The following is a 26,074-nucleotide window of genomic DNA, read 5'->3' as shown; positions in this document are numbered from 1 at the left end:
TCTACTGCGGCCATGTGTCTTAATTTAATAGGTATAATGGGATATAAAGGAGGAATATGTGAAGTGGTGTCTGATTTAGCTTTCTGGCAAATTTTACAAGACGCTAAAACTCGTCGTATACGTTTTTCCATGTTAGTAAAATAACAGTTCTGTCTCAGTATAAGAAAACATTTTCGTGCTCCGTAATGTGCGTAGCTTAAATGAGTGTACCAAATTAATTTGTTAACCAGTTCGTCAGGTATGCATAATAACCAATTGTTGCTGTCAGGATGAGAGCGGCGAAACAGAATGTCATTGCGTACAGTGTAATGGTTTCTAATCGTAACATTATTCTTATCTTGCCAAAGGTGTTTAATTTCTTTCCACACGTTGTCTTTATTTTGCTCTTGTGCTATCTCCTGTAATGACGATGAAATAAAGTTTTCAAATGCAACTTGCTGAATGTACATGACACTGAAATTTGTTTTGCAGAAGTTGGTTGCTACGTCTTGCTGATTGTTGCCGAGCGAACGCGATAGTGCGTCTGCTATAACATTTTGTGTGCCGGGAATGTGAACTATTGTAAAATTAAATTCCTGTAAATAAAGTTTCCATCTACTTAATCTGTCGTGAGTAAATTTAGCCGAAAGTAAAAATTGTATCGCTCTGTGATCTGTGTAAACTGTGGTATGTCTGCCATAAAGAAAATGCCTAAATCTCGTGAAAGCCCATACAACACATAATGTTTCCAATTCTGTAACAGAGTAATTTCGTTCAGCAGGTGACAAAATGCGGCTTGCAAATGCGATGTTCTATTGAACCATCTTCTTCAATTTCCTGGAAAATATGTACGCCTAAAGCGGTATTGGAACTGTCAGTGGCAATGGAAAAATTTCTGGTAAGATCTGGGTGCGATAAAAGTGGAGCATTCAACAAAGAATGTTACAAATAACATTCTCGTGAGCAAAATTCTGCGTGTCAAAAGTAATGTTTGCGTTACTGTAATATGCAATCTGTGCTGTATCTGGTTAAATTCTATCGTACGTGCTGTTATTTACGGGAGAATGTTGTGGCATATCCACTATATGAACTGTTCTGTTATTTCTTACTGACGTATTACGCTATCGATGACACCTATTGTCTGTTTCATTCATGATTATTTGTTGTTGCTGATGTTGTTGCTGCTCATAAGATCGACTGTTATTAAATGTACGCTGAAAATTGTGCTCATCATTTTTTTACGTCTGTCATGATAGTAATTTCTATACGGCGCATTGCGATACGAGTTGAAATGGTGTGTTGTCTGTACGTAGTTATTTCTTTGCTGCCATGCGTTACTATTTGTTGGGGCTGGCACTATACGTGCACGCGGCGAAACATTAAAGTTTGGTTGACCTTGTAGACTGCATTGTTGGTTAGGTATGCTAAGCGGTTGACTTTCATGCTATTGTAGTGAAAAACATCTATTGTTACTAAAATGTGGTTTGCTATTGCTGATAATTTTACACATACTGATGATTGCGATTTTATCCGTTATTAAAATTACGCTGGTTCTGGAGTGCCTACTGAAAATTGTCACATTCGGTAAAAGATTTGTCGTATCCGGTTTTCATTACATACGTTTCTTAATTCTACAAAGAGCAATAGTTAAAGAGCAGTTTTGATAGATATAAAGGATAGTAGAAGAGAAGGCAGCAGTGCAGAAAACTAAAGATGAAACAGCACTACTACAGCTCGGGGCCCTATGCTCGCTACGGCACATATTCATTAAAGCGTAATGAATCCCCTGAGGTCTATTACGCACTGCAAATCAATTTTAGCTTTTGCGTTGCAGGAAATGGCGGTAAAATTCCAAAGGCAAATTGTTGTATCCGTGCTAATTCAAATTTCTGCATTATAGGCAATGCTGATGAAAATGCAAAAATAAATTGTCGCATCTGGTTCAAAGCTAGTTTCTGCATTACACGCAATAGCGGTGAAAACATAAAAACAAATTGTCGTATACCGCTCAAATCGTGTATCTGTGTTCTGCCATTATTAAATTCCTTACATTTTCTTACAAATGCAAATTGCTCATAATCAACGTTCTCGTCACTGAATTTGATAACATGCTCAGGCTTGTGTGTGAATCCGCTCGTCTGTGTCATTTCGTACTTCAAGTTGTGTAGCTTTTCAGATTTTAATTCGCGTGGCTTTTCGGATTTTAAGTCGCGTAGTTGCTGTAAATTGCTCACATTATACACGCTGCGTGACTCTGATAAATGCTCGCAACGTGGCGGATTCTGTGACGTATTGGTGACTGAAATAATTGTTAATTCTGTTACTTTAATACTTTCGTCAATCTGGTTGTTGTGTCGTGCAAATTTCTCGTCATCTTCCGTATTCGGAGTGTGTGAAACTTCCACTGACTCTAAATTAATTTCGTCGCGAATCTGTACTTCGTTTTTAGGACATTCTTCAGTGACTGCATTAGTCTTGTCTTTATGTGATTCTGTTGTACCTACACGTGTGCTATTTGATTCTTGTGCAACAGTGCCAACTTTTTCATTACTGTTATTAGCACAAGTCTTGGTATTCACACGTAATTGTCCTCTATTATCACAATAATGCGCGGCAATTGCGTCAAGCTGTTCATTAATCTGTTCATTCCGTTCACTAAGTTGTTTGATTTTTCTATTAATGTCGTCTTGATCTTCATTCGATTGTTTATTTCTTTCATTAATTAATTCACGTTGTTTGCGCTCGTTTCTCAGTACTTCAGTCATTAGTTGTACTACTGCCGCAATTTGATCCAATGTAACTTTCCCTACTCTATTATTTGTGCTGTTTGCTCGTGTACATGGAATTGTTGCGCTTTGTATGACCATTTGGTCATTCTGTAATTTACAAAAACGTTTCTCTCTCGAGTCCGTCGTATTTTCGGTACACTGACCACTTTCATTAGACAAATTTGTCTGTTCGTCACGAGAATTTTTCACACCGGGTGCGTTAGGCTGGGCAGCGCTCATTACAATAGAGTGTCCCGCATCATCAATTGTCGTCAAATTAACAGACGAGACAATTGAGTTCGTTTGTTCATTATCAGGGTAAAAGTCATCACTAGTGGTTGGAATGCACTGATTGTTAGTGAACGCAGGACTGTCATCATTACACTGCGTGTCACATGTCCTATCGGTAAAGTTGTTTAAATCGGTAGTTTCGTTCGCAATACCTCGCGATACACTATTCACAGTCTTTCGCGGCATTTTTACAGTAGTCACAATTATTCACAAAACAATAAGCACAAATGCAAAAGCAACACACAAATACAATAGAGCAACGAATTGCCGTTAACCTGTAGAGAGAAAGTCACAAGATTAGTAAAAGCGTTGCGCCAAATCCTAATTATATCTAAGCAAATAAGAGCAGATATCTGACTGTTGCTCAAAAGACTCTCAACGAAATTCGATCCTGGCAGGGTCGCCAAGTGTAACCTCCCCACAAAAATTTGAAAGAAAGAAATATGACAATATTTAATTATGAATGCTAATGGACATTGCGCTATGCGTAACCTGCCCATTATGGAATCTACTGACAATGACAATTAAACAAAAATTAGCAATCTGACTCAAATGTAAATTCTTCACAAAAATTAAAGTCCATTCAGTGATAAAAAAAATTCAATTAAACCGAAATATCGGTCTTTGGCCCTGTGCAAAACAATCAGAATTAAAGTCTTACCTCAGAATAACTGGATGTCAAATTTCTGCTCTTATCTTTGCGCACGGCTTGGAGGAACTGCATTGCAAATAATAATATTCCTTTTTTTGTGATTTTACTGAAATTTTTCTTTAAAATCGAGTGACATTATACTGAGTGCACTATCCGAAAATTACCTCGAGCAATTAAACAGAGAACCGACTCGTGGAGATAACATCTTGGACCTACTGATAACAAACAGACCCGAACTTTTCGACTCTGTATGTACAGAACAGGGAATCAGTGATCATAAGGCCGTTGCAGCATCCCTGAATATGGAAGTTAATAGGAATATAAAAAAAGGGAGGAAGGTTTATCTGTTTAGCAAGAGTAATAGAAGGCAGATTTCAGACTACCTAACAGATCAAAACGAAAATTTCTGTTCCGACACTGACAATGTTGAGTGTTTATGGAAAAAGTTCAAGGCAATCGTAAAATGCGTTTTAGACAGGTACGTGCCGAGTAAAACTGTGAGGGACGGGAAAAACCCACCGTGGTACAACAACAAAGTTAGGAAACTACTGCGAAAGCAAAGAGAGCTCCACTCCAAGTTTAAACGCAGCCAAAACCTCTCAGACAAACAGAAGCTAAACGATGTCAAAGTTAGCGTAAGGAGGGCTATGCGTGAAGCGTTCATTGAATTCGAAAGTAAAATCCTATGTACCGACTTGACAGAAAATCCTAGGAAGTTCTGGTCTTACGTTAAATCAGTAAGTGGCTCGAAACAGCATATCCAGACACTACGGGATGATGATGGCATTGAAACAGAGGATGACACGCGTAAAGCTGAAATACTAAACACCTTTTTCCAAAGCTGTTTCACAGAGGAAGACCGCACTGCAGTTCCTTCTCTAAATCCTCGCACAAACGAAAAAATGGCTGACATCGAAATAAGTGTCCAAGGAATAGAAAAGCAACTGGAATCACTCAATAGAGGAAAGTCCACTGGACCTGACGGGATACCAATTCGATTCTACACAGAGTACGCGAAAGAACTTGCCCCCCTTCTAACAGCCGTGTACCGCAAGTCTCTAGAGGAACGGAGGGTTCCAAATGATTGGAAAAGAGCACAGATAGTCCCAGTCTTCAAGAAGGGTCGTCGAGCAGATGCGCAAAACTATAGACCTATATCTCTTACGTCGATCTCTTGTAGAATTTTAGAACATGTTTTTTGCTCGCGTATCATGTCATTTCTGGAAACCCAGAATCTACTATGTAGGAATCAACATGGATTCCGGAAACAGCGATCGTGTGAGACCCAACTCGCCTTATTTGTTCATGAGACCCAGAAAATATTAGATACAGGCTCCCAGGTAGATGCTATTTTTCTTGACTTCCGGAAGGCGTTCGATACAGTTCCGCACTGTCGCCTGATAAACAAAGTAAGAGCCTACGGAATATCAGACCAGCTGTGTGGCTGGATTGAAGAGTTTTTAGCAAACAGAACACAGCATGTTGTTATCAATGGAGAGGCGTCTACAGACGTTAAAGTAACCTCTGGCGTGCCACAGGGGAGTGTTATGGGACCATTGCTTTTCACAATATATATAAATGACTTAGTAGATAGTGTCGGAAGTTCCATGCGGCTTTTCGCGGATGATGCTGTAGTATACAGAGAAGTTGCTGCATTAGAAAATTGTAGCGAAATACAGGAAGATCTGCAGCGGATAGGCACTTGGTGCAGGGAGTGGCAACTGACCCTTAACATAGACAAATGTAATGTATTGCGAATACATAGAAAGAAGGATCCTTTATTGTATGATTATATGATAGCGGAACAAACACTGGTAGCAGTTACTTCTGTAAAATATCTGGGAGTATGCGTACGGAACGATTTGAAGTGGAATGATCATATAAAATTAATTGCTGGTAAGGCGGGTACCAGGTTGAGATTCATTGGGAGAGTGCTTAGAAAATGTAGTCCATCAACAAAGGAGGTGGCTTACAAAACACTCGTTCGACCTATACTTGAGTATTGCTCATCAGTGTGGGATCCGTACCAGGTCGGGTTGACGGAGGAGATAGAAAAGATCCAAAGAAGAGCGGCGCGTTTCGTCACCGGGTTATTTGGTAACCGTGATAGCGTTACGGAGATGTTTAATAAACTCAAGTGGCAGACTCTGCAAGAGAGGCGCTCTGCATCGCGGTGTAGCTTGCTGTCCAGGTTTCGAGAGGGTGCGTTTCTGGATGAGGTATCGAATATATGGCTTCCCCCTACTTATACCTCCCGAGGAGATCACGAATGTAAAATTAGAGAGATTAGAGCGCGCACGGAGGCTTTCAGACAGTCGTTCTTCCCGCGAACCATACGCGACTGGAACAGGAAAGGGAGGTAATGACAGTGGCACGTAAAGTGCCCTCCGCCACACACCGTTGGGTGGCTTGCGGAGTATCAATGTAGATGTAGATGTAGATGAGTGAAAAGGGAAGTGGAACGAAATCTTTAGTTCAATAAAAATTAAATTTTTGAAAAAATGCTTTTGAAATAAAAATTATTATTGGGGCATTTGTTGGAAATTAATTACAATAAATAAATTTTTACATTATCTAATGATTATATTAATTAACAGTATACCTCATTCAGCATCTTGACCAGTGTTGCCGACCGCCTACATCACACAACCGCACTGGGCTGCTACTACTGACCGACCGCTCGCAACTAAACCGAGCTACCGACTGCACGTAACTAAATCGAGCAACAGACTCGCAACGACTACTGACTGAGTACTGCTCTGCATAGGAACAACTAGCGAACTGCTCGCAACACTCGCGCGGTCAAGCGCATACTCTCTGGTCAGAGACACTGCAATGCCTCGCCATCGCTGCTGCGTTACATACGTGTTTCAAGTTCTACGTTCTAGGGGACTGATGACCTCAGCTGTTAAGTCCCATAGCGCTCAGAGCCATTTGAACCATTTGTTATAGGTGGATTAAATTTGAAACCTATTTCCTGTGTTCAGGATAACGCAAGTACATTGTCGTTTGTATTGTGGATGTCTGAGCGTAATTTGGATTGCACAGTTTGGATTGCACTGGCGGATTACTGTATGTCGTTATCGTGTGGGTGATATCTGCAATGGGAGAACAACTGACATATCATTAACATGTGAGGAAAGTAATGCACCCAGTGCTGATACCTGTGGGACACCTGATACTACTCTCTATTGCGAAGTTTTTACTCGTATCGCTACACAATGAAAAAATGAGCGGAACCATTGTACAGGACTTGAATAAAAGTTTTCGCTTGTGAATTTTGCAAGTAGAATATCAACGCCGAGAGCGTCGAAAGGCTCGCTTAAGACAAAAAACCAAATAAGCTACCTGTTGTTTATGCAAATCTTTCATCATTCACTGATCACCTGCAAGCCTCTCCGAATTTCGCAACAAAATTTCCAACGCCTTATACTCGACTGGATGTTCTGCGAAGAGCGTCATCGTGTAATAAAGGAATAAGGCAAAGACAGGCGTAAGAAGGGCGAACAGCGTGTACGATGGTTGGAACTTAAATAGTGGCAACTATTTATTTACAGTTCGTACAAAATAGATGCGTGTGTAAACGTTTTACTGACCTTCAAAGTAGTCACCAGCATTGTGTATAACTAGTTGCCACGATGTGGAAGTCGTAGGATACCCTTAGCAGTGCCAGTTGTGTTGATAGTTCGAGCGGCGCGGTCTACTGCCCGACGAATTTGTAGCAGTTCTGAAGCGAATGCCGTGAAGTGTTTCCTTCAGTTTAGAAATCGAGTTGAACTTATGAGGGGAGTCAGGGGAATGCAGTAAGTGGTATATCACTTAGCAGCCCCATCAGTCAAACAAATCAGTAACAGCTTGCACTGTACGTGCTTGGCATTGTCCTGCAAAATGATGGTCAGGTCCTGCCGAAAGTGTCATCACTTCTGCCTCTATACTGTTCATTTTTGCAACACAACCTACGGCCAGCTTAGAGACACAAGTGATGACACTTTCTGCAGGACCTCACCATCATTTTGCAGGACAATGCTCAAGCACGTACAGTGCAAGCTGTTACTGATTTGTTTGACTGATGGGGCTGCTAAGTGCTATACCACCTACTGCACTCCCCTGACTTAAGCCCTCGTGAGGTCAACTCGATTTCTAAACTGATGGAAATGCTTGACGGCATTCGCTCTGAACTGCTATAAATTCGTCGGGCAGTAGACCGCGCCGCTCGAACTGTCAACACAACTGGCACTGTTAAGAGTATCCTGCGACTTCCACATCGCTGGCAATGGGTTATACACAATGCTGGTGACTACTTTGAAGGTCAGGAAAATTTTGAAACACGTACCTATTTTGTACGAGCTGTAAATAAATAGTCGCCCCTATTAAAGTTCCAACCCTCTTAGAAACGCCTGGCTCTGCCGAGTATCGACGTTAGCGGCAGCGCTTTCCTCCTGCTGTCGCAGTGCGTGGGAGAGCCCGTAGGAGGCTGGTGATAGGAATCTGCGGGCAGCCCCGTCGATCTGTGCAGTGTGGGTCCAGAGGCCGGACAGGCGGCGTGACCTTGGCTACCTGCGGCAAGGACACCGGCCTTATCTGCGGCGCGAGTCAACGGCCGGACAACAGTGACGCTCTGTGCCCGCAGCTGCCGCTCGCCGCCTTCGCGCTCCTCTGTGAATTGTGCTGCGAAGAAAGCCGAGTCCGCCCGCGAGGCAGTGGAATTTTTTGTCTGCGCTCACTCTGTAAGCATCGGAAAGAGTATACGAGAGGGTTCTACTCGGAAACTTGCGACAGTTTTCGAATCTAACGTGGGAAGTATACCAAACAACAAATGACGATCATGAAATGCGTATTTGACCGTCAGCTGTCGTACTTTAAACGTTAAAATGCATACAATCAGGACTGTATATACAGTCCTGTTAAGTGGTGTCATTACTGAGTACAACATGTATGCCCTGTCTACAACTTACCATATTGGAATTTATTACATATTATAACACCTGAGATGTATCCATTATCAAATAATAAGGGATCTACATCTAAAAAACGAGGATAATGGAATGTAGTCGAATTAAGTCGGGTGATGCTGAGGCAATTAGATTAGGAAATGAGACACTTAAAGTAGTAAAGGAGTTTTGCTATTTGGGGAGCAAAATAACTGATGTTGGTCGAAGTAGAGAGGATATAAAATGTAGACTAGCAATGACAAGGAAAGCGTTTCTCAAGAAGAGAAATTTGTTAACATCGAGTATTGATTTAAGTGTCAGGAAGTCGTTTCTGAAAGTATTTGTATGGAGTGTAGCCATGTATGGAAGTGAAACATGGACGATAACTAGTTTGGACAAGAAGAGAATATAAGCTTTCGAAATGTGGTGCTACAGAAGAATGCTGAAGATTAGATGGGTAGACCACATAACTAATGAGGAGGTACTGAATAGGATTGGGGAGAAGAGGAGTTTGTGGCACAACTTGATTAGAAGAAGGGATCGGTTGGTAGGACATGTTCTGAGGCATCAAGGGATGACAAATTTAGTATTGGAGGGCAACGTGGAGGGTAAAAATCGTAGAGGGAGACCAAGAGATGAATACACTAAACAGATTCAGAAGGATGTAGGTTGCAGTAGGTACTGGGAGATGAAGAAGCTTGCACAGGAGAGAGTAGCGTGGAGAGCTGCATCAAACCAGTCTCAGGACTGAACACCACAACAACAACAACAACATCTACATCTACATGGATACTCTGCAAATCACATTTAAGTGCCTGGCAGAGGGTTTATCGAACCACCGTCACAATTCTCTATTATTCCAATCTCGTGTAGCGCACGGAGCCGGCCGCGGTGGCCATGCGGTTCTAGGCGCTCAGTCCGGAACCGCGCGACTGCTACGGTCGCAGGTTCGAATCCTGCCTCGGGCATGGATGTGTGTGATGTCCTTAGGTTAGTTAGGTTTACGTAGTTCTAAGTTCTAGGGGACTGATGACCACAGATATTAAGTCCCATAGTGCTCAGAGCCATTTTTTAGCGCACGGAAAGAACGAACACCTATACCTTTCCGTACGAGCTCTGATTTCCATTATTTTGTCGTGGTGATCGTTCCTCCCTACGTAGGTCGGTGACAACAAAATATTTTCGCATTCGGAGGAGAAAGTTGGTGATTGTAATTTCGTGAGAAGATTCCGTCGCAACGAAAAACGCCTTTCTTTTAATGATGTCCAGCCCAAATCCTGTATCATTTCTGTGACACTCTCTCCCATATTTCGCGATAATACAAAACGTGCTGCCCTTCTTTGAACTTTTTCGATGTACTACGTCAGTCCTATCTGGTAAGGATAGCAGTTGGGTTGGTTGGGTTGTTTGGGGAAGGAGACCAGACAGCGAGGTCATCGGTCTCATCGGATTATGGAAGGACGGGGTAGGAAGTCGGCCGTGCCCTTTCAAAGGAACCATCCCGCCATTTGCCTGGAGCGATTTAGGGAAATCACGGAAAAGCTAAATCAGGATGGCCGGACGTGAGAGTGAACCGTTGTCGTCCCCAATGCGAGTCCAGTGTGCTAACCACTGCGCCACCTCGCTCGGTGCCCGCGCAGCAGTATTGTAAAAAGGACGGACAAGCGTAGTGTAGGCAGTCTCCTTAGTAGATGTGTTTACTTGCACCGGTTTTAACCTTATATCCATTGATGGCTGTCTAATGACGAAACTGGTTGACGCGTATTGTTTTCAGTAAAACAGCTGGTGGTCTAATATGCGTTTCATGATTTACTTGAAGGGCGGTAACCATTACCTAACAAAAATGTTTAAAATAATTTTCAGTTGAAAAATTTATTGAAAGCATTCTGCGCAAATAAACTGGAAACGGAAACTATGCTCACATTTTCAAAAACCTCAATTTTTAAAGTACAAAGTAAGATCCCCGTTGTGCGCGAGAACAATAGAGGAAACAATTTGTTTGTACTACTACGAGTTATTTATTTCTTTATGTAATATGTAACAACGTGTTTCGAGCATATTTTTTTGTATGGTAAGGCTTGTTTTATTACATGCATATGAATGAAAAGTTACGGACAGAATCCAAAATAAACTATTTGATAATTTACAAATTATTCTGATGTAATATTGACACAGTCGCTTCTTGTGCGAAACCGGGGTGGCAGGCACAGCGAGGAAGACATCCACTGTTGTGATGCTGGGCTACAGGGGTCCGACACAAGCAGTTTCATCATCAACAAGATTCAGTCCAACATCGCAGTAACAGCGGATGTCACTTTGTTGCCCTGCCTCCCGCTCCATTGTATCACAAAAAGTGATTGTGTGTAGATTACATGAGACATAGTTTGTAAATTGTCAAATTGTTCGTTTTAGAGTGTTTCAGTATAGCTTTTCTTGTCATATGCACTCAATTAAAATGCCTGATGATGAGCAAAACATGCTTGAAACGAGCAAGAATATGTTAAGTAAATGATGTGACGGGTAGCAGTGCAAAGCAAGTAATTTATTCATAGAGTCGCGGTACTAACACTTAGGCTGTATGTTCGAATAAATAAATTTCCTTCATACAGAAAACCTTCTGTCCACAAATAAGCTCAGTTTTAGAAAGCATTGTTCGTGCGAAATTCATCTTTCCCTTTTCTCGCACGATACCCTGCTATCCATGGATAAAGGACAACGAGCAGAGTCTATATTCCTAAATTTACGGAAATCCTTTGACACAGTGGCACAGTGCAGACTGATAACGAAAGTCCGAGCATATGGAATAGGTTCTCAACTGTGAGAGTTGCTCGAAGACTTTTTAAGTAATAGAACCCAGAACGTTGTCCCGGGCGGCGAGTGTTCTTTAGAGAGAAGGGTATCGTCAGTAGTGCACCGGGGAAACGTGGCAGCACTGCTCTGTTCCCTTTATTCATAAACAATCTGACGGAGAGAGTGAGCAGCAATCTGCGACTGTTTGCTGATGATGCTGTACTATACCGGAAATTATCGTCATTGAGTGACTGTAGAAGAGATACAGAACGACTTGGACAGCATTTCTAATGGTGTGATGAATGGCAGGTTGCCTTAAATGTAAGTTAATGCAAACCAGTGGGAGAAACAAACCTCTGATGCCCGATTACAGCATTGGTCGTGTGTTGCTTGGTACTATCACGTCGATTAAACAGATGGTTCGATGAAACCTCTGCCAGGCACTTAAATGTGATTTGCAGAGTATCCATGTAGATGTAGACATCTATGTTGCGCAAAACGATATGAAATGGAATGACCGCGCGACCGCTACAGTCGCATGTTCGAATCCTGCCTCGGGCATGGGTGTGTGTGAAGTCCTTAGGTTAGTTAGGTTTAAGTAGTTCTAAGTGTAGGGGACTGATGACCTCAGAAGTTAAGTCCCATAGTGCTCAGAGCCACGTGAACCATTTTTGAAATGGAATGACTTCATAGTAGGGAAGGCGAATGGTCGACTTCAGTTTGTTGGGAGAATTCTACCAAATTGTTGCTCATCTACAAAGGATCGCAAACACAACGCTTGTGAGGGGCAATCTTGGGTACTGCTCGAGTGTTTGGGATCCTCATCATGTCGATTTAAAGGAAGAAATCGAAGCTATTAAGAGACGTGATACTAGATTTGTTAGCGGTATGTTCCGCCAGCACGGAAATGCTCCGTGAACTCAAATGGGAATCCCTGGAGGGAGAGAGACGTTCTTTTGGCGAACCATACGTGGAGAAGCGGTATTTGCGACAGAACGCAGAACGATTCTACTGCCACCATATTACACCTAACGTAAGGACGGCAAAGACACGATAAAAGAAATCAGGTCTCGGGCGGAAGCAAATAGGCAGTTTATCCCTCCTTCCATTTGCCAGTGGAGCAGGTGGAATCTACATCTACATCTACATTTATACTCCGCAAGCCACCCAACGGTGTGTGGCGGAGGGCACTTTACGTGCCACTGTCATTCCTCCCTTTCCTGTTCCAGCCGCGTATGGTTCGCGAGAAGAACGACTGCATGAAAGCCTTCGTGCGACCTCGAATCTCTCTAATTTTACATTCGTGATCTCCTCGGGAGGTATAAGTAGGGGGAAGCAATATATTCGATACCTCATCCAGAAACGCACCCTCTCGAAACCTGGCGAGCGAGCTACACCGCGATGCAGAGCGCCTCTCTTGCAGAGTCTGCCACTTGAGTTTGTTAAACATCTCCGTAACGCTATCACGGTTACCAAATAACCCTGTGACGAAACGCGCCGCTATTCTTTGGATCTTCTCTATCTCCTCCGTCAACCCGATCTGGTACGGATCCCACACTGATGAGCAATACTCAAGTATAGGTCGAACGAGTGTTTTGTAAGCCACCTCCATTGTTGATGGACTACATTTTCTAAGGACTCTCCCAATGAATCTCAACCTGGTACCCGCCTTACCAACAATTAATTTTATAAGATTATTCCACTTCAAATCGTTCCGCACGCATACTCCCAGATATTTTACAGAAGTAACTGCTACCAGTGTTTGTTCCGCTATCATATAACCATACAATAAAGGATCCTTCTTCCTATGTATTCGCAATACATTACATTTGTCTATGTTAAGGGGCAGTTGCCACTCCCTGCACCAAGTGCCTATCCGCTGCAGATCTTCCTGAATTTCGCTACAATTTTCTAATGCTGCAACTTCTCTGTATACTACAGCATCATCCGCGAAAAGCTGCATGGAACTTCCGACACTATCTACTAGGTCATTTATATATATTGTGAAAAGCAATGGTCCCATAACACTCCCCTGTGGCACGCCAGAGGTTAGTTTAACGTCTGCAGACGTCTCTCCATTGAGAACAACATGCTGTGTTCTGTTTGCTAAAAACTCTTCAATCCAGCCACACAGCTGGTCTGATATTCCGTAGGCTCTTACTTTGTTTATCAGGCGACAGTGCGGAACTGTATCGAACGCCTTCCGGAAGTCAAGGAAAAGGGCATCTACCTGGGAGCCTGTATCTAATATTTTCTGGGTCTCATGAACAAATAAAGCGAGTTGGGTCTCACACGATCGCCGTTTCCGGAATCCATGTTGATTCCTACATAGTAGATTCTGGGTTTCCAAAAACATGATACTCGAGCAAAAGACATGTTCTAAAATTCTACAACAGATCGACGTCAGAGATATAGGTCTATAGTTTTGCGCATCTGCTCGACGACCCTTCTTGAAGACTGGGACTACCTGTGCTCTTTCCCAATCATTTGGAACCTTCCGTTGCTCTAGAGACTTGCGGTACACAGCTGTTAGAAGGAGGGCAAGTTCTTTCACGTACTCTGTGTGGAATCGAATTGGTATCCCGTCAGGTCCAGTAGACTTTCCTCTGTTGAGTGATTCCAGTTGCTTTTCTATTCCTTGGACACTTATTTCGATGTCAGCCATTTTTTCGTTTGTGCGAGGATTTAGAGAAGGAACTGCAGTGCGGTCTTCCTCTGTGAAACAGCTTTGGAAAAAGGTGTTTAGTATTTCAGCTTTACGCGTGTCATCCTCTGTTTCAATGCCATCATCATCCCGGAGTGTCTGGATATGCTGTTTCGAGCCACTTACCGATTTAACTTAAGACCAGAACTTCCGAGGATTTTCTGTCAAGTCGGTACATACAATTTTACTTTCGAATTCACTGAACGCTTCACGCATAGCCCTCCTTACGCTAACTTTGACCTCGTTTAGCTTCTGTTTGTCTGAGAGATTTTGGCTGCGTTTAAACTTGGAGTGAAGCTCTCATTGCTTTCGCAGTAGTTTCCTAACTTTGTTGTTGTACCATGGTGGGTTTTTCCCGTCCCTCACAGTTTTACTCGGCACGTACCTGTCTAAAACACGTTTTACGATTGCCTTGAACTTTTTCCATAAACACTCAACATTGTCAGTGTCGGCACAGAAATTTTCGTTTTGATCTGTTAGGTAGTCTGAAATCTGCCTTCTATTACTCTTGCTAAACAGATAAACCTTCCTCCCTTTTTTTATATTCCTATTAACTTCCATATTCAGAGATGCTGCAACGGCCTTATGATCAGTGATTCGCTGTTCTGTACATAGAGAGTCGAAAAGTTCGGGTCTGTTTGTTATCAGTAGGTCCAAGATGTTATCTCCAGCCGGCCGAAGTGGCCGTGCGGTTAAAGGCGCTGCAGTCTGGAACCGCTAGACCGCTACGGTCGCAGGTTCGAATCCTGCCTCGGGCATGGATATTTGTGATGTCCTTAGGTTAGTTAGGTTTAACTAGTTCTAAGCTCTAGGGGACTAATGACCTCAGCAGTTGAGTCCCATAGTGCTCAGAGCCATTTTTTTTGTTATCTCCACGAGTCGATTCTCTGTTTAATTGCTCGAGGTAATTTTCGGATAGTGCACTCAGTATAATGTCACTCGATGCTCTGTCCCTAACACCCGTCCTAAACATCTGAGTGTCCCAGTCTATATCTGGTAAATTGAAATCTCCACCTAAGACTATGACATGCTGAGAAAATTTATGTGAAATGTATTCCAAATTTTTTCTCAGTTGTTCTGCCACTAATGCTGCTGAGTCGGGAGGTCGGTAAAAGGAGCCAATTATTAACCTAGCTCGGTTGTTGAGTGTAACCTCCACCCATAATAATTCACAGGAACTATCCACTTCTACTTCACTACAGGATAAACTACTACTAACAGCGACGAACACTCCACCACCGGTTGCATGCAATCTATCCTTTCTAAACACCGTCTGTACCTTTGTAAAAATTTCGGCAGAATTTATCTCTGGCTTCAGCCAGCTTTCTGTACCTATAACGATTTCAGCTTCGGTGCTTTCTATCAGCGCTTGAAGTTCCGGTACTTTACCAACGCAGCTTCGACAATTTACAATTACAATACCGATTGCTGCTTGGTCCCTGCATGTCCTGACTTTGCCCCGCAGTGGTACAAGATAACCTTCCCAACCTCCACCATCCTCTGTATGCTGGCTTGTGAAATATGTCTGTAGATGTAGGTATGTTCATCAGAAAAATGATGGGTACGACACGGGAATTTACGAGTAATATGGATGGCCAAACACTTTTACTGCTCGCTGATTTCCGAGCGACATTTGACAGCATACGGTGACAGACACTTCCAAGAATTTGAAATACCATTAAAGTAGTCAGATTTGTTACAATGTGTGTAAAAGAAAACGTCTGCCGATAGAGATATCAATGGGAGAAAATGAGACAAAGGGACGTCATTTTACCTGCTGTGTATTATTTACCCTCATCCTTGACATAGTTGATGGCAACGGCCTTGCTGCAGCGGATACACCGGTTCCCGTCAGATCACCGAAGTTAAGCGCTGTCGGGCGTGGCCGGTACTTGGATGGGTGACCATCCGGGCCGCCATGCGCTGTTGCCATTTTTCGGGGTGCACTCAGCCTCGTGATGGCAATTGAGGAGCTACTCGACCGAACAGTAGCGGCTCTTGTCAAAGAAAGCCATCGTAACGACTAGGAGAGCGGTGTGCTGACCACACGCCCATCTTATCCGCATCATCATATGAGGATGACACGGCGGTCGGATGGTCCCGATGGGTCACTTGTGGCCTGAAGACGGAGTGCTTTTTGACATAGAGGAGTTGCTAAATCTTACTGCAAACGAATTGAACTGCAGAGTCTATACATTCCTATAATCGCCTACACAGATGGTTGGTTGCTTGGTTTGGGGGGAGGGGACCAAGCAGCGAGGTCATCAGTCCCATCGGATTAGAGAAGGATGGGGAACGAAATCGGCCGAGCCCTTTCAGAGGAACCATCCAGATATTTGCCTTAAGTGATTTAGGGAAATCACGGGAAACATAAATCAGGATAGTCGGACGCGAGTTTGAACCGTCGCGCTCTCGAATGCGAGACGAGTGTGATAACCATTGCGCCACCTCGCTCGGTGCCGACACAGATGATGTAGCATTATTAAGCAATTCCACAACAGATGAAATTAGTATACAACAAAACTGTTATTCAGTTGCTGAGAAAACAAGACTGTGTGTCAATGAGGAAAAGACAAAATACTTGATGATAAGAAAGAAAACCTACAATAGCCAGTTCAGAAGAATATCCCTTCCACTGTGTTATTAGCCGTCTGATAAATATTGCCTTACCACTAAAATTCATCAGTTTTGTTCAATTTCATTGTTCTTTGTCTGTGTCTCTATGGCCCCCTTCACTTTTGTTTTTTCGTGTACAGCAACAGAGCCGAAAAAGAAATTCTAGTGGAACATGTATTCAGACACCACATCCATGCTTTAAGCAGGGAACGAACGAGAAAACGCTATTTTTACCGAATAAAGTGAAACGTATATCGGTAGTTGCATCCATAGGTGCCGAATTCAAAATGAAATGGTTGAAATGGCTCTAAGCACTATGGGACTTAATATCTGAGGTCATAGTCGCCTAGACTTAGAACTGCTTAAACCTAACTAATCTAAGGACACCACACACATCCATGCGAGAGGCAGGATTCAAACCTGCGAACGTAGCAGCAGCGCGGTTGCGGACCGAAGCGCCTAGAATCGCTCCGCCACAGCGGCTGCAGAATTCATATTCTACTGATACAGCAGATAATGAAACTGTGCACATATAAATGGAGAATTTAATCAGTTTTACTTCTGAAGAGGCAATGCACGGAGCGGGCGAGGCGGTAGCACGCGTACTCGTACTTACGTTGACCGAATTTCTTCAAGCCAGTCTTACAAGGGGAGGCCGCCAATTGTGAAATTCAGATTGGATTCATACTGCGCATAATAAAAGCTCATGGCCAGAGGTGTAATGTGGCAAAGCACCAAGATGCACTTCTCAGCCGTTGACGAGAAAATCGACAGTTAAAAGAAACCGTTGCGCTGAAATACTCTCTACGATTAATAGTTTTCTGCAGCGACGTGGCGCGGCGGTAAGCGCTCGGGTTCGTAATCCGAAGGTCGCCGGATCGAATCTCGCGCCATGCAATTTTTTTTGTTGTAAGTTTTTTGTAATTCAAATATATATATATATATATATATATATATATATATATATACGAGGGTCAGTCAAAAAGTAATGCCTCCTATTTTTTTTTCTACGTTTAATTGTCAGGAAATTTAAATGCGATTACATAGGTTGAAAACCACAACATTGAGGATCATTTTGTCATTTTTCAATGTAATCTCCGCCCATCTCTACAGTTTTGGTCCATCTTTGAACAAGGGCATGTATCCCAGCACGGTAAAAATCACAGCTCTGCTTCCTAAGCGATTGACGCACGGATGTTTTGACGGCCTCCTCATCTTCAAAATGAATCCCACGATGAGCTTCTTTTAGTGGCCCGAACAGATGGAAGTCTGATGGTGCCAGGTCAGGGCTGTATGGGGGATGAGGCAAAACTTCCCATCCAATTTTGACAATCTCGTCAGAGGTGTGACGACTGGTGTGTGGTCTTGCATTGTCATGCAAAAGAAGAACATCTGCCATTGATTTTGTTGGGCGAACTCGCTGAAGACGTGCTTTAAGTTTGTTGAGGGTTGTGACGTATTGAACAGAATTTATTGTGCATCCCTGCTCCAAAAAATCAACCAGAATCACACCCTCTGTATCCCAGAAAACTGTTGCCATAACTTTCCCTGCCGATCGCACAGTTTTGAATTTTTTCTTCCTCGGCGAGCTTGTGTGACGCCACTCCATTGACTGCCTCTTTGATTCGGGTTCAAAAAAATGCACCCATGTTTCGTCCCCGGTCACAATTTTTTTCAGAAACTCATCTCCCTCCAAACGGAAGCGCTGCAAGTGTTGGGAGGCTATTGTTTTCCTTGCCTCTTTATTCTGATCGGTTAACATTCTTGGAACCCACCGTGCACAAACTTTTGAGTACCCCAATTGTTTAATAATCGTGATCACACTGCCTTTACTAAGAGAAATAATGCGACACACTTCATCTGCAGTCACCCGACGGTCACCACGAATGATGTCATCAACTTGCTGAATGTTGTGTGGAGTCACTGCACTCACCGGCCTGCCGCTCCGCTTTTCGTCAGTCAACGGTGTTTGCCCTTCAGCTTCCTTACAACGACGAACCCATCGTCTAACAGTGCTGACATCCACTGTCACAACACCATACACCTTCTTCAGTCTTTCATGAATGCGTATGGGCGTTTCACCTTCTGCATTCAAGAATTCAATCACACAACGCTGTCTCAAACGAACATCGATGTCGGCCATCTTACAAACTTCTGCTGTGCTGCCACCTGTTGACACAGAAAGTTACTACTGCAGTGGATTGCAGAAGGAGGTTTGAGGAATGGCGCGAAATTCAAATTTTTCACTTAACTTAATTTCTTTAAGTAGAAAAAAAATGGGAGGCATTACTTTTTGACCGACCCTCGTATATATATAAACAAACTATTAATGAATTGCTTATGCATGTTGGTGAAGGCGGCTCGCTCTCCAATTGTACCGCCTCCATTTTTCCGTTTTTTTAACAGGGTGTACCAAAACTCTCCCGTCCGCACTGATTTTCAACGATGTTATAAGTTGCGCTAGGGACCGCATCTACGTTCTTTCGAAGTTAGCAGGCAACTACGCTGTTATGCGGCGGCTCGTTTCGGCCCATTCAACATCTGTCCTTCAAGTGTAACGAGCGAGTAACGGAGTTTATATTTCATACCTGCCACAGCGAATTTGTGTTCGTGGGGTCTCATTTCTAATTCGAATGTTTGACTTACGTTATACGAATTCGTTTCGGAGTATCGCTTCTACGTCTTCCGTTAACTATACGTGGTTAACATTATGAAGACAATTAATAACATTTGTGAAATACAACTTTGTTTGCGGAAAACATAATGATGTTTGAAGTCGCTAGTTCTGAATTACAAAAAACAAATACTAAAAAAAAAAAAGTTGTCTGGTGCGAGATTTTTTTTTTTTTTATTCACTAGAAACAGTAACAAAAATGGCTACAATGAAATGACATAAATAAGGTGACAGATAATTGCAGTCATGAATTACAGATTCAAAAAATGAGTCTTTAGTAGTAGCACAATTTAGCACCTTCACTGTCACCTTCAACTGGTGGCAGTTCAGCACGCACATTTTCTTCTTCTGCAGCCGGTTCCTCATCATCATTTCCCAGGCCCAAATTAATCATTCAGTAACTCCTTGATATGTGTTTTTTCCAGGGTAAATTACATGGACAGAAGAGAAGTCCCGAACAGCGACATCGCAAAATATTTCACTGCCTTGTTATTTTTGTCAGTTCCAGCCTTCTAAACGCATCTATAGGGAGTTCATGATCTTCCTTTATATCAGACACCAGATGTTTCTCGCCATATTCTTGTATCTGCTGTACTGCTGATTTATTTTTCATGTGTGACTTGCAGGTGAGGTTAGGGTCGGGAACGTGACCCAATCCATTCCCTCTCTACTAGGAATCCAGTTCCTAACCTATGCCCATTCGGTTGAAGACAATTCGGAGCATGTTACCATATTTCTTATTGTGATTCTGATCCGGCGACCTTCGGATTACAAACCCGAGCGCTTACCGCTGCGCCACGACGCTGTGGAAAATTAATAACCCTATAGAGTATTTCACCGCAACTGTTTCTTTTAACTGTCGATTTTCTCGACAACGGCTGAGAAGTGCATCTTGGTGCTTTGCCACATTACACATCTGGCCATGAGCTTTTATTATGCGCAGTATGAATCGAATCTGAATTTCACAATTGGCGGCCTCCCCTTGTTAGTTAGATCGCTGTCACAATTATATATATGAAACTGTTTTTAGAATGGAGCGTGTTATTCTGTTTTTGCACATGTCACAATGTACAGCCGACTTGGTCTCACAATTCATGTTGCACACATTTTTCTCAGCACCCTTTGTTGTAGCTACCGTCAAGGTAGCTGACAGTTTAAAAAATTTAAGGAGTGTCTGCACAAGAGACTCTGCAGAAAACATGGTTCTGGATGGCTAAACACAGGTAAGGACCACAACTCTTGCCAAAAGCGTCCAGAACACCCTGATCAGGTATGCTGAAAATGCAACACTATATTTTGTTCCTCTTGTGAGCAGTGTGGCAAGAAACTGTACGTTGACATACATCAGACGTAAGCATTACGTAAGAGGGCTGGTGATCACGCGCACGTGGTCACGAACTGCACGGAAATAGAACAGGCTCCAGATGTGTGTCTGACAGCGACTCCAGTTATAGCAGAGTCTGGACAGGATAATGTACGCCTCTAACGTAATTAGCAGCTGACTTTACTGCCACAGGAACGTTCGCTTTCAACCGTGTCATTTATATTCTTCGCGTCTGTTAATTTCTGTTAACTTTGGGGAGCGAGCCTGTGGAAACTCGCTAAATAGATTGGGGAGCTTGAATGCAACTCAGTGGTAATTCATCGTATCGCTTTGGAGAATTATAGTTTCGAGTTTGTTAAGGAATCTCCAGTTCTTCTATAATAGTAAATGCGTAATTAATTTCAGATTCTTGCGAAGATGCTCTATTTACAATTTTACGTTGTTCTCAAGAAACCCTGTTGGGTACAGTTAGAGGGATGGTATTCCAGGGATACTGTCCCCGTCATGTACCTATGTCACATATACACCTATCACTTAAATTCCCGACCTCCGACAAAGACTTTAAAGCTCTCACATCCGAGTCAAATCGGATTATTTTCCCAGGTACATACAGTCTGTCGACGATAAGTTGACAGATACAAATAAAACCATTGCGAGTTAAAAAACCTCAACGAATGTAAATGATCCAAACTTATGTACGTTGGACTGCAGCATCGAGACATTCTTTGCGGCAAGGACGTGTGCAGAGAAACGGACAATTATAGAATTATATGAAGATGGTATTTATTCTTTCGGACAAGCCCGAAAGAACAGATACCATCTCCTTATAAATAAGGCTTACCGGCTGAAGATGCCCTCACATTGCTCAAACTCTTACAGGAATTGGTAGATTGACTGCCGCGAGTAATGAGTACGGCGCGCAGGTACACTACAAATGAAGTGTGTGGACAGTAAGCTGGAAATGTGGGTCTTACGGGGAGCGTGCCAGAGATAAGTCTCCGCATTCGCACTATCCTCTGTGTCCTCGATGTCTCAGTCGGATAGAGCGTGTGCCATGTAAGCAGGAGATCCCGGGTTCGAGTCCCAATCGGGGCACACATTTCAACTCTCCCCTTTGATATTTATCAACGCCTGTAAGCAGCTAATGGTCTGGATTTCATTGTAGTTTCACTTGTAGAACTAGCCTGCCAGCGCACCACTGTTTGGCGGGCGGGGCGGCGCACATGATCGTCGATTGTCGGCAACTTCTCATTGTTCTCAGTGAAGATGTATGGAAAATCTGAGTATAGGATTTCTAGCATAAAACAATGGAAACGCTCTACGCGCTAGACCTCGTTTAGTGAATGTTAACTCAGATTTATTAAAATCGATTTACACACATCAATAAAAGTTTTGCATCACCTCGGTTCCGAGAATTCCGGAACCTGTACAGAAAATTGGAGTAGAGATCAACATAAACATAATTTCCGCCCTTTTAATTGCTCATGTTGTACCACCATATAGCGAGTCCTTCAGAGGTGGTGGTCCAGACTGTTGTACACACCATTACCTCTAATACCCAGTAACACGTCCTCTTGCACTGATGCATGCCTGTATTCGTCGTGGCATACCATCCACAAGTTCATCAAGGCACTGTTGGTGCAGATCGTCCTACTCCTCAACGATGATTTGGCGTACACCCCTCAGAGTGGTTGGTGGGTCAGTCGTCCATAAACAGCCATTTTCAACCTATCCCAGGCACGTTCGATAGGCTTCATGTCTGGAGAACATGCTGGCCACTCTAGTCGGGCGATGTTGTTATCCTGAAGTAAGTCATTCACAAGCTATGCACGATGGGGACGTGAATTGTCGTCCGTGAAGACAAATGCCTCGCCAATATACTGCCGAAATGGTTGCACTATCGGTCGGAGGATGGCATTCACGTATCGTATAGCTGTTATGGCGCCTTCCATGACCGCCAGCGGCGTACGCCGACCCCACATAATGCCACCCCAAAACAGCAAGGAACCTCCACCTTGCTGCACTCGCAGAACAGTGTGTCTAAATCGTTCAGCGTGACCGAGTTGCCTCCAACCACGTCTCCAATGATGGACTTGTTGAGGGCATATACGACACTCATCGGTGAAGAGAACGTGATGCCAATCGTGAGCGGTCCATTCGGCATGTTGTTGGGCCCATCTGTACCGCGCTGCATGGTGTCGTGGTTGCAAAGACGGACCTCGCCATGGACATCGGGAGTGAAGTTGCGCATCATGCAGCCTATTGCGCACATTTTTAGTCATAACACGACGTCCTGTGGCTGCACGAAAAGCATTATTCAACATGGTGGCGTTGCTGTCGGGGTTCTTCGGAGCCATAATCCGTAGGTAGCGGTCATCCACTGCAGTAATAGCTCTTGGGCGGCCTGAGCGAGGAATGTCCGAACAACAACCCTTTGGTTTACTCCGAGACGCCTGGACACTTCCCTTGTTGAGAGTCCCTCCTGGCACAAAGTAACAATGAGAACGCGATCAAACTGCAGTATTGACCATCTAGGCATAGTTGAACTACAGACATTCCTGGTGGAATGGCTGGAACTGATTGGCTATCGGACCCCCTCCATCTAATGGGCGCTGCTCATGCCTGGTTTAAATCTTTGGGAGGGTTTAGTGACATCTCTGAACACACTGTATCGGTGATACAATATCCACAGTCAACGTCTGTCTTCAGGAGTTCTGGGAACGGGAGTGATGCAAAACTTTTTTTAATGTGTGTATTTCCAATCAGTCCAATTTCTCCAGACACAAAAAGGTCCGGTTTACCACGGACAGTTGTACAAAGATACCCCAGAACGCCCTCAAAGTTGGAACAAATCTGGGGAAATCCGAACGTATGGCAGCCCTAGCCAGATCTCTGGCAGATTGTGCCGCTGGGGACATTATTAAGTAGAGATAAAACGCGTTTCCATAGCCTGGAGTTGGCTCAACAGTTGCTATCGTACAGTTCTACAGGACGAACGAGATCGCTTTCGGGTGTCTTGGAATTTGTTGATCACTGAACACCACAATGCTCCTTTGGTCTCCCACAGTACATAATAAAAGCGACAGTGAAAAAATGCCAATTAAGCAATACACTATATACATTGAAGGAGTAGGAATTTGGTAAAAAATTAAATACAAATACGTAATAATAAATCACCTCAGTTATTTCACAGTAAGCTTTCGCACTACATTGTTTTTCCTTTTTTCTTTGTGGAAAAACTTGCATCAAAACTCTGTAATATACAATACTAAAAATCTTCTCTTTGAGCTCAAAACCTCAGTCATTGCGGTTCAATTTTTCAAGCAAATACATGGGAGTTGCGGTATATAAAAACCAAACCACATTGTCGTGTTCCTGATGTCAGCTGATACTGTGCGTATAGTCTGTATGTTGTGTGCGGTGATTAGTGTACAGAAATGATATGGTCAGCCGGCCGGAGTGGCCGAGCGGTTAAAGGCGCTACAGTCTGGAACCGCACGACCGCTACGGTCGCAGGTTCGAATCCTGCCTCGGGCATGGATGTGTGTGATGTCCTTAGGTTAGTTAGGTTTAAGTAGTTCTAAGTTCTAGGGGACTTATGACCACAGCAGTTGAGTCCCATAGTGCTCAGAGCCATTTGAACCATTTTTTTTTTTATATGTTCAGTATCTAGCACTAGCAGTTTATGTTTACGAAATAATTTGTGTATACTGTATGAGGCGCGTGAGGTTGTTGAGAATAGTATTTACATTGTAGCACTAGCTACTTACATAATGAAAACAGATGACTGCGAGAAGTAATTCCGTCAGACAATCTTTATCTAGCGTTTTAAAACTAATTGTCCAGCTTTTCTCTCTCTCTCTCTCTCTTTTTTTTTTTTTTTTTTTTTTTTCAACTGTCTGTATGAAATAATAAATGCTGCTGCAGTAGTACGAGGTCTGTACAAAAAATTCCAGAAGTGTGTCCACAAAATTTTTCTACGTTTACTTTTTACTTATCGTTGCATAGTGTCCTGCGAAACATTCTCATCCACAACTGATACACCGGTCCCAACGCCGTTTCCACTTCCAGAAGCAGTCTTCGTACGCCTATTGCTGGATGGCGCGAAGCGCCGTCTGCTAATTTTCTTGTACCTCGTCTCTCGCTGCAAACCTTCATCATTTCAACGGGGTATTCAAATTTGGCAACAACAGAAAAAAGTTTGTAGGGGCCAGGTCTCTCATTTACGCGATCTAAAAGCTCTTCACAAACTGCGTGGAAACGGTCTTTCTGGTGTCGACTCATGAGCTGGGGGACGAACTTGGCGGCAACACGATGCATTCCAAGATGCTGTGTCAGGATTTCATGATATGAGCCAGCTCAAATGTTACATTCTTCTGCAATCTCTCGAACAGTTGTCGATTGGCATGCAGTTTCGTTAACGTTCCTGGCGCAAGCGTCCTCGGTAGACGTCGAAGGACGTCCTAAACGAGGGTAATCTTTTAACTTCTGTCCGGCCATTTTTAAACCGTGTGAACCATTCGTAACACCGTAGGCTTCCTGCATCATTAGGTGCGTCTCTGAAAACCAGTTTCCAAAATGTCTCACAATCACATTAAAATGTCCATACAGCATGTCTGTATAAATTCGTGCATCTTCCTGACTGCACGACAGATCGCGTTCTCTTGTACAACAAAAAAATCTCATCAATCTTTACATCTTATACGGATAAAACAGGCCCCTACTAGATTACGCATCGCTTTACATGCAGAATAACATTTTTTCCGATCACATTGTAATAACCTAGATAATATTCTACATAAGTGAAAAACAGAATATAATTCTACAGTTTCTCATAAATGATACATGTACAACAATAAGGAATATTTTACAAAATAAAACTGGAGAATGAACATAGTACTATGTGTACAGATCAGTGAGTACATCACACTCTCACTTTCAAACTATACCAACAGTTCCCTTATGTTTCTTAGGGAATTAACGGAAAACTAAATCTGGATGACAGGACTAGAATTCGAACCAATATACCCTCGAATACGAGTCCAATGTCTTATCACTGCGACACTTCGCTCGGTTATCTTCCTGACCACAGATTTCCCACATGTTGGGATCTGGAACGGATGCTACTAGCTCGATCTCATTTATTGATAAGAGGTGCTACAGCCAGATCATGGCAAGTTGTGGCGTGTCGTGTCAACTGCTGATAAACGTTAGTGCATCATTGTGAAACACTAACTGTTATTCATTTTCAATAAATGCTGAAAGAAGGGGGGGGGGGTACGGAAGTACTAAGTAATGAAGATACACGCTTGTCGTACTTTGAGGCTGTAGATGTTACGATAATG

The 26,074-nt window shown here is 43.1% G+C and overlaps 1 protein-coding gene and 1 pseudogene across 1 annotated transcript in view; both read left to right on the top strand.

Annotated features, from left to right (window-relative positions):
• Positions 1-26,074, top strand: part of LOC124788641 (breast cancer anti-estrogen resistance protein 1) — a 544,001-nt gene that overhangs the window by 86,883 nt on the left and 431,044 nt on the right. The gene's annotated exons all lie outside the window — the stretch shown is intronic.
• LOC124790547 lies at positions 15,930-16,047 on the top strand (annotated as a pseudogene).

Source organism: Schistocerca piceifrons, chromosome 3 (genome assembly GCF_021461385.2).
Source record: "Schistocerca piceifrons isolate TAMUIC-IGC-003096 chromosome 3, iqSchPice1.1, whole genome shotgun sequence".
Taxonomy (NCBI): Eukaryota; Metazoa; Arthropoda; class Insecta; order Orthoptera; family Acrididae; genus Schistocerca; species Schistocerca piceifrons.
This window is presented reverse-complemented; position numbering and strand designations above follow the sequence as displayed.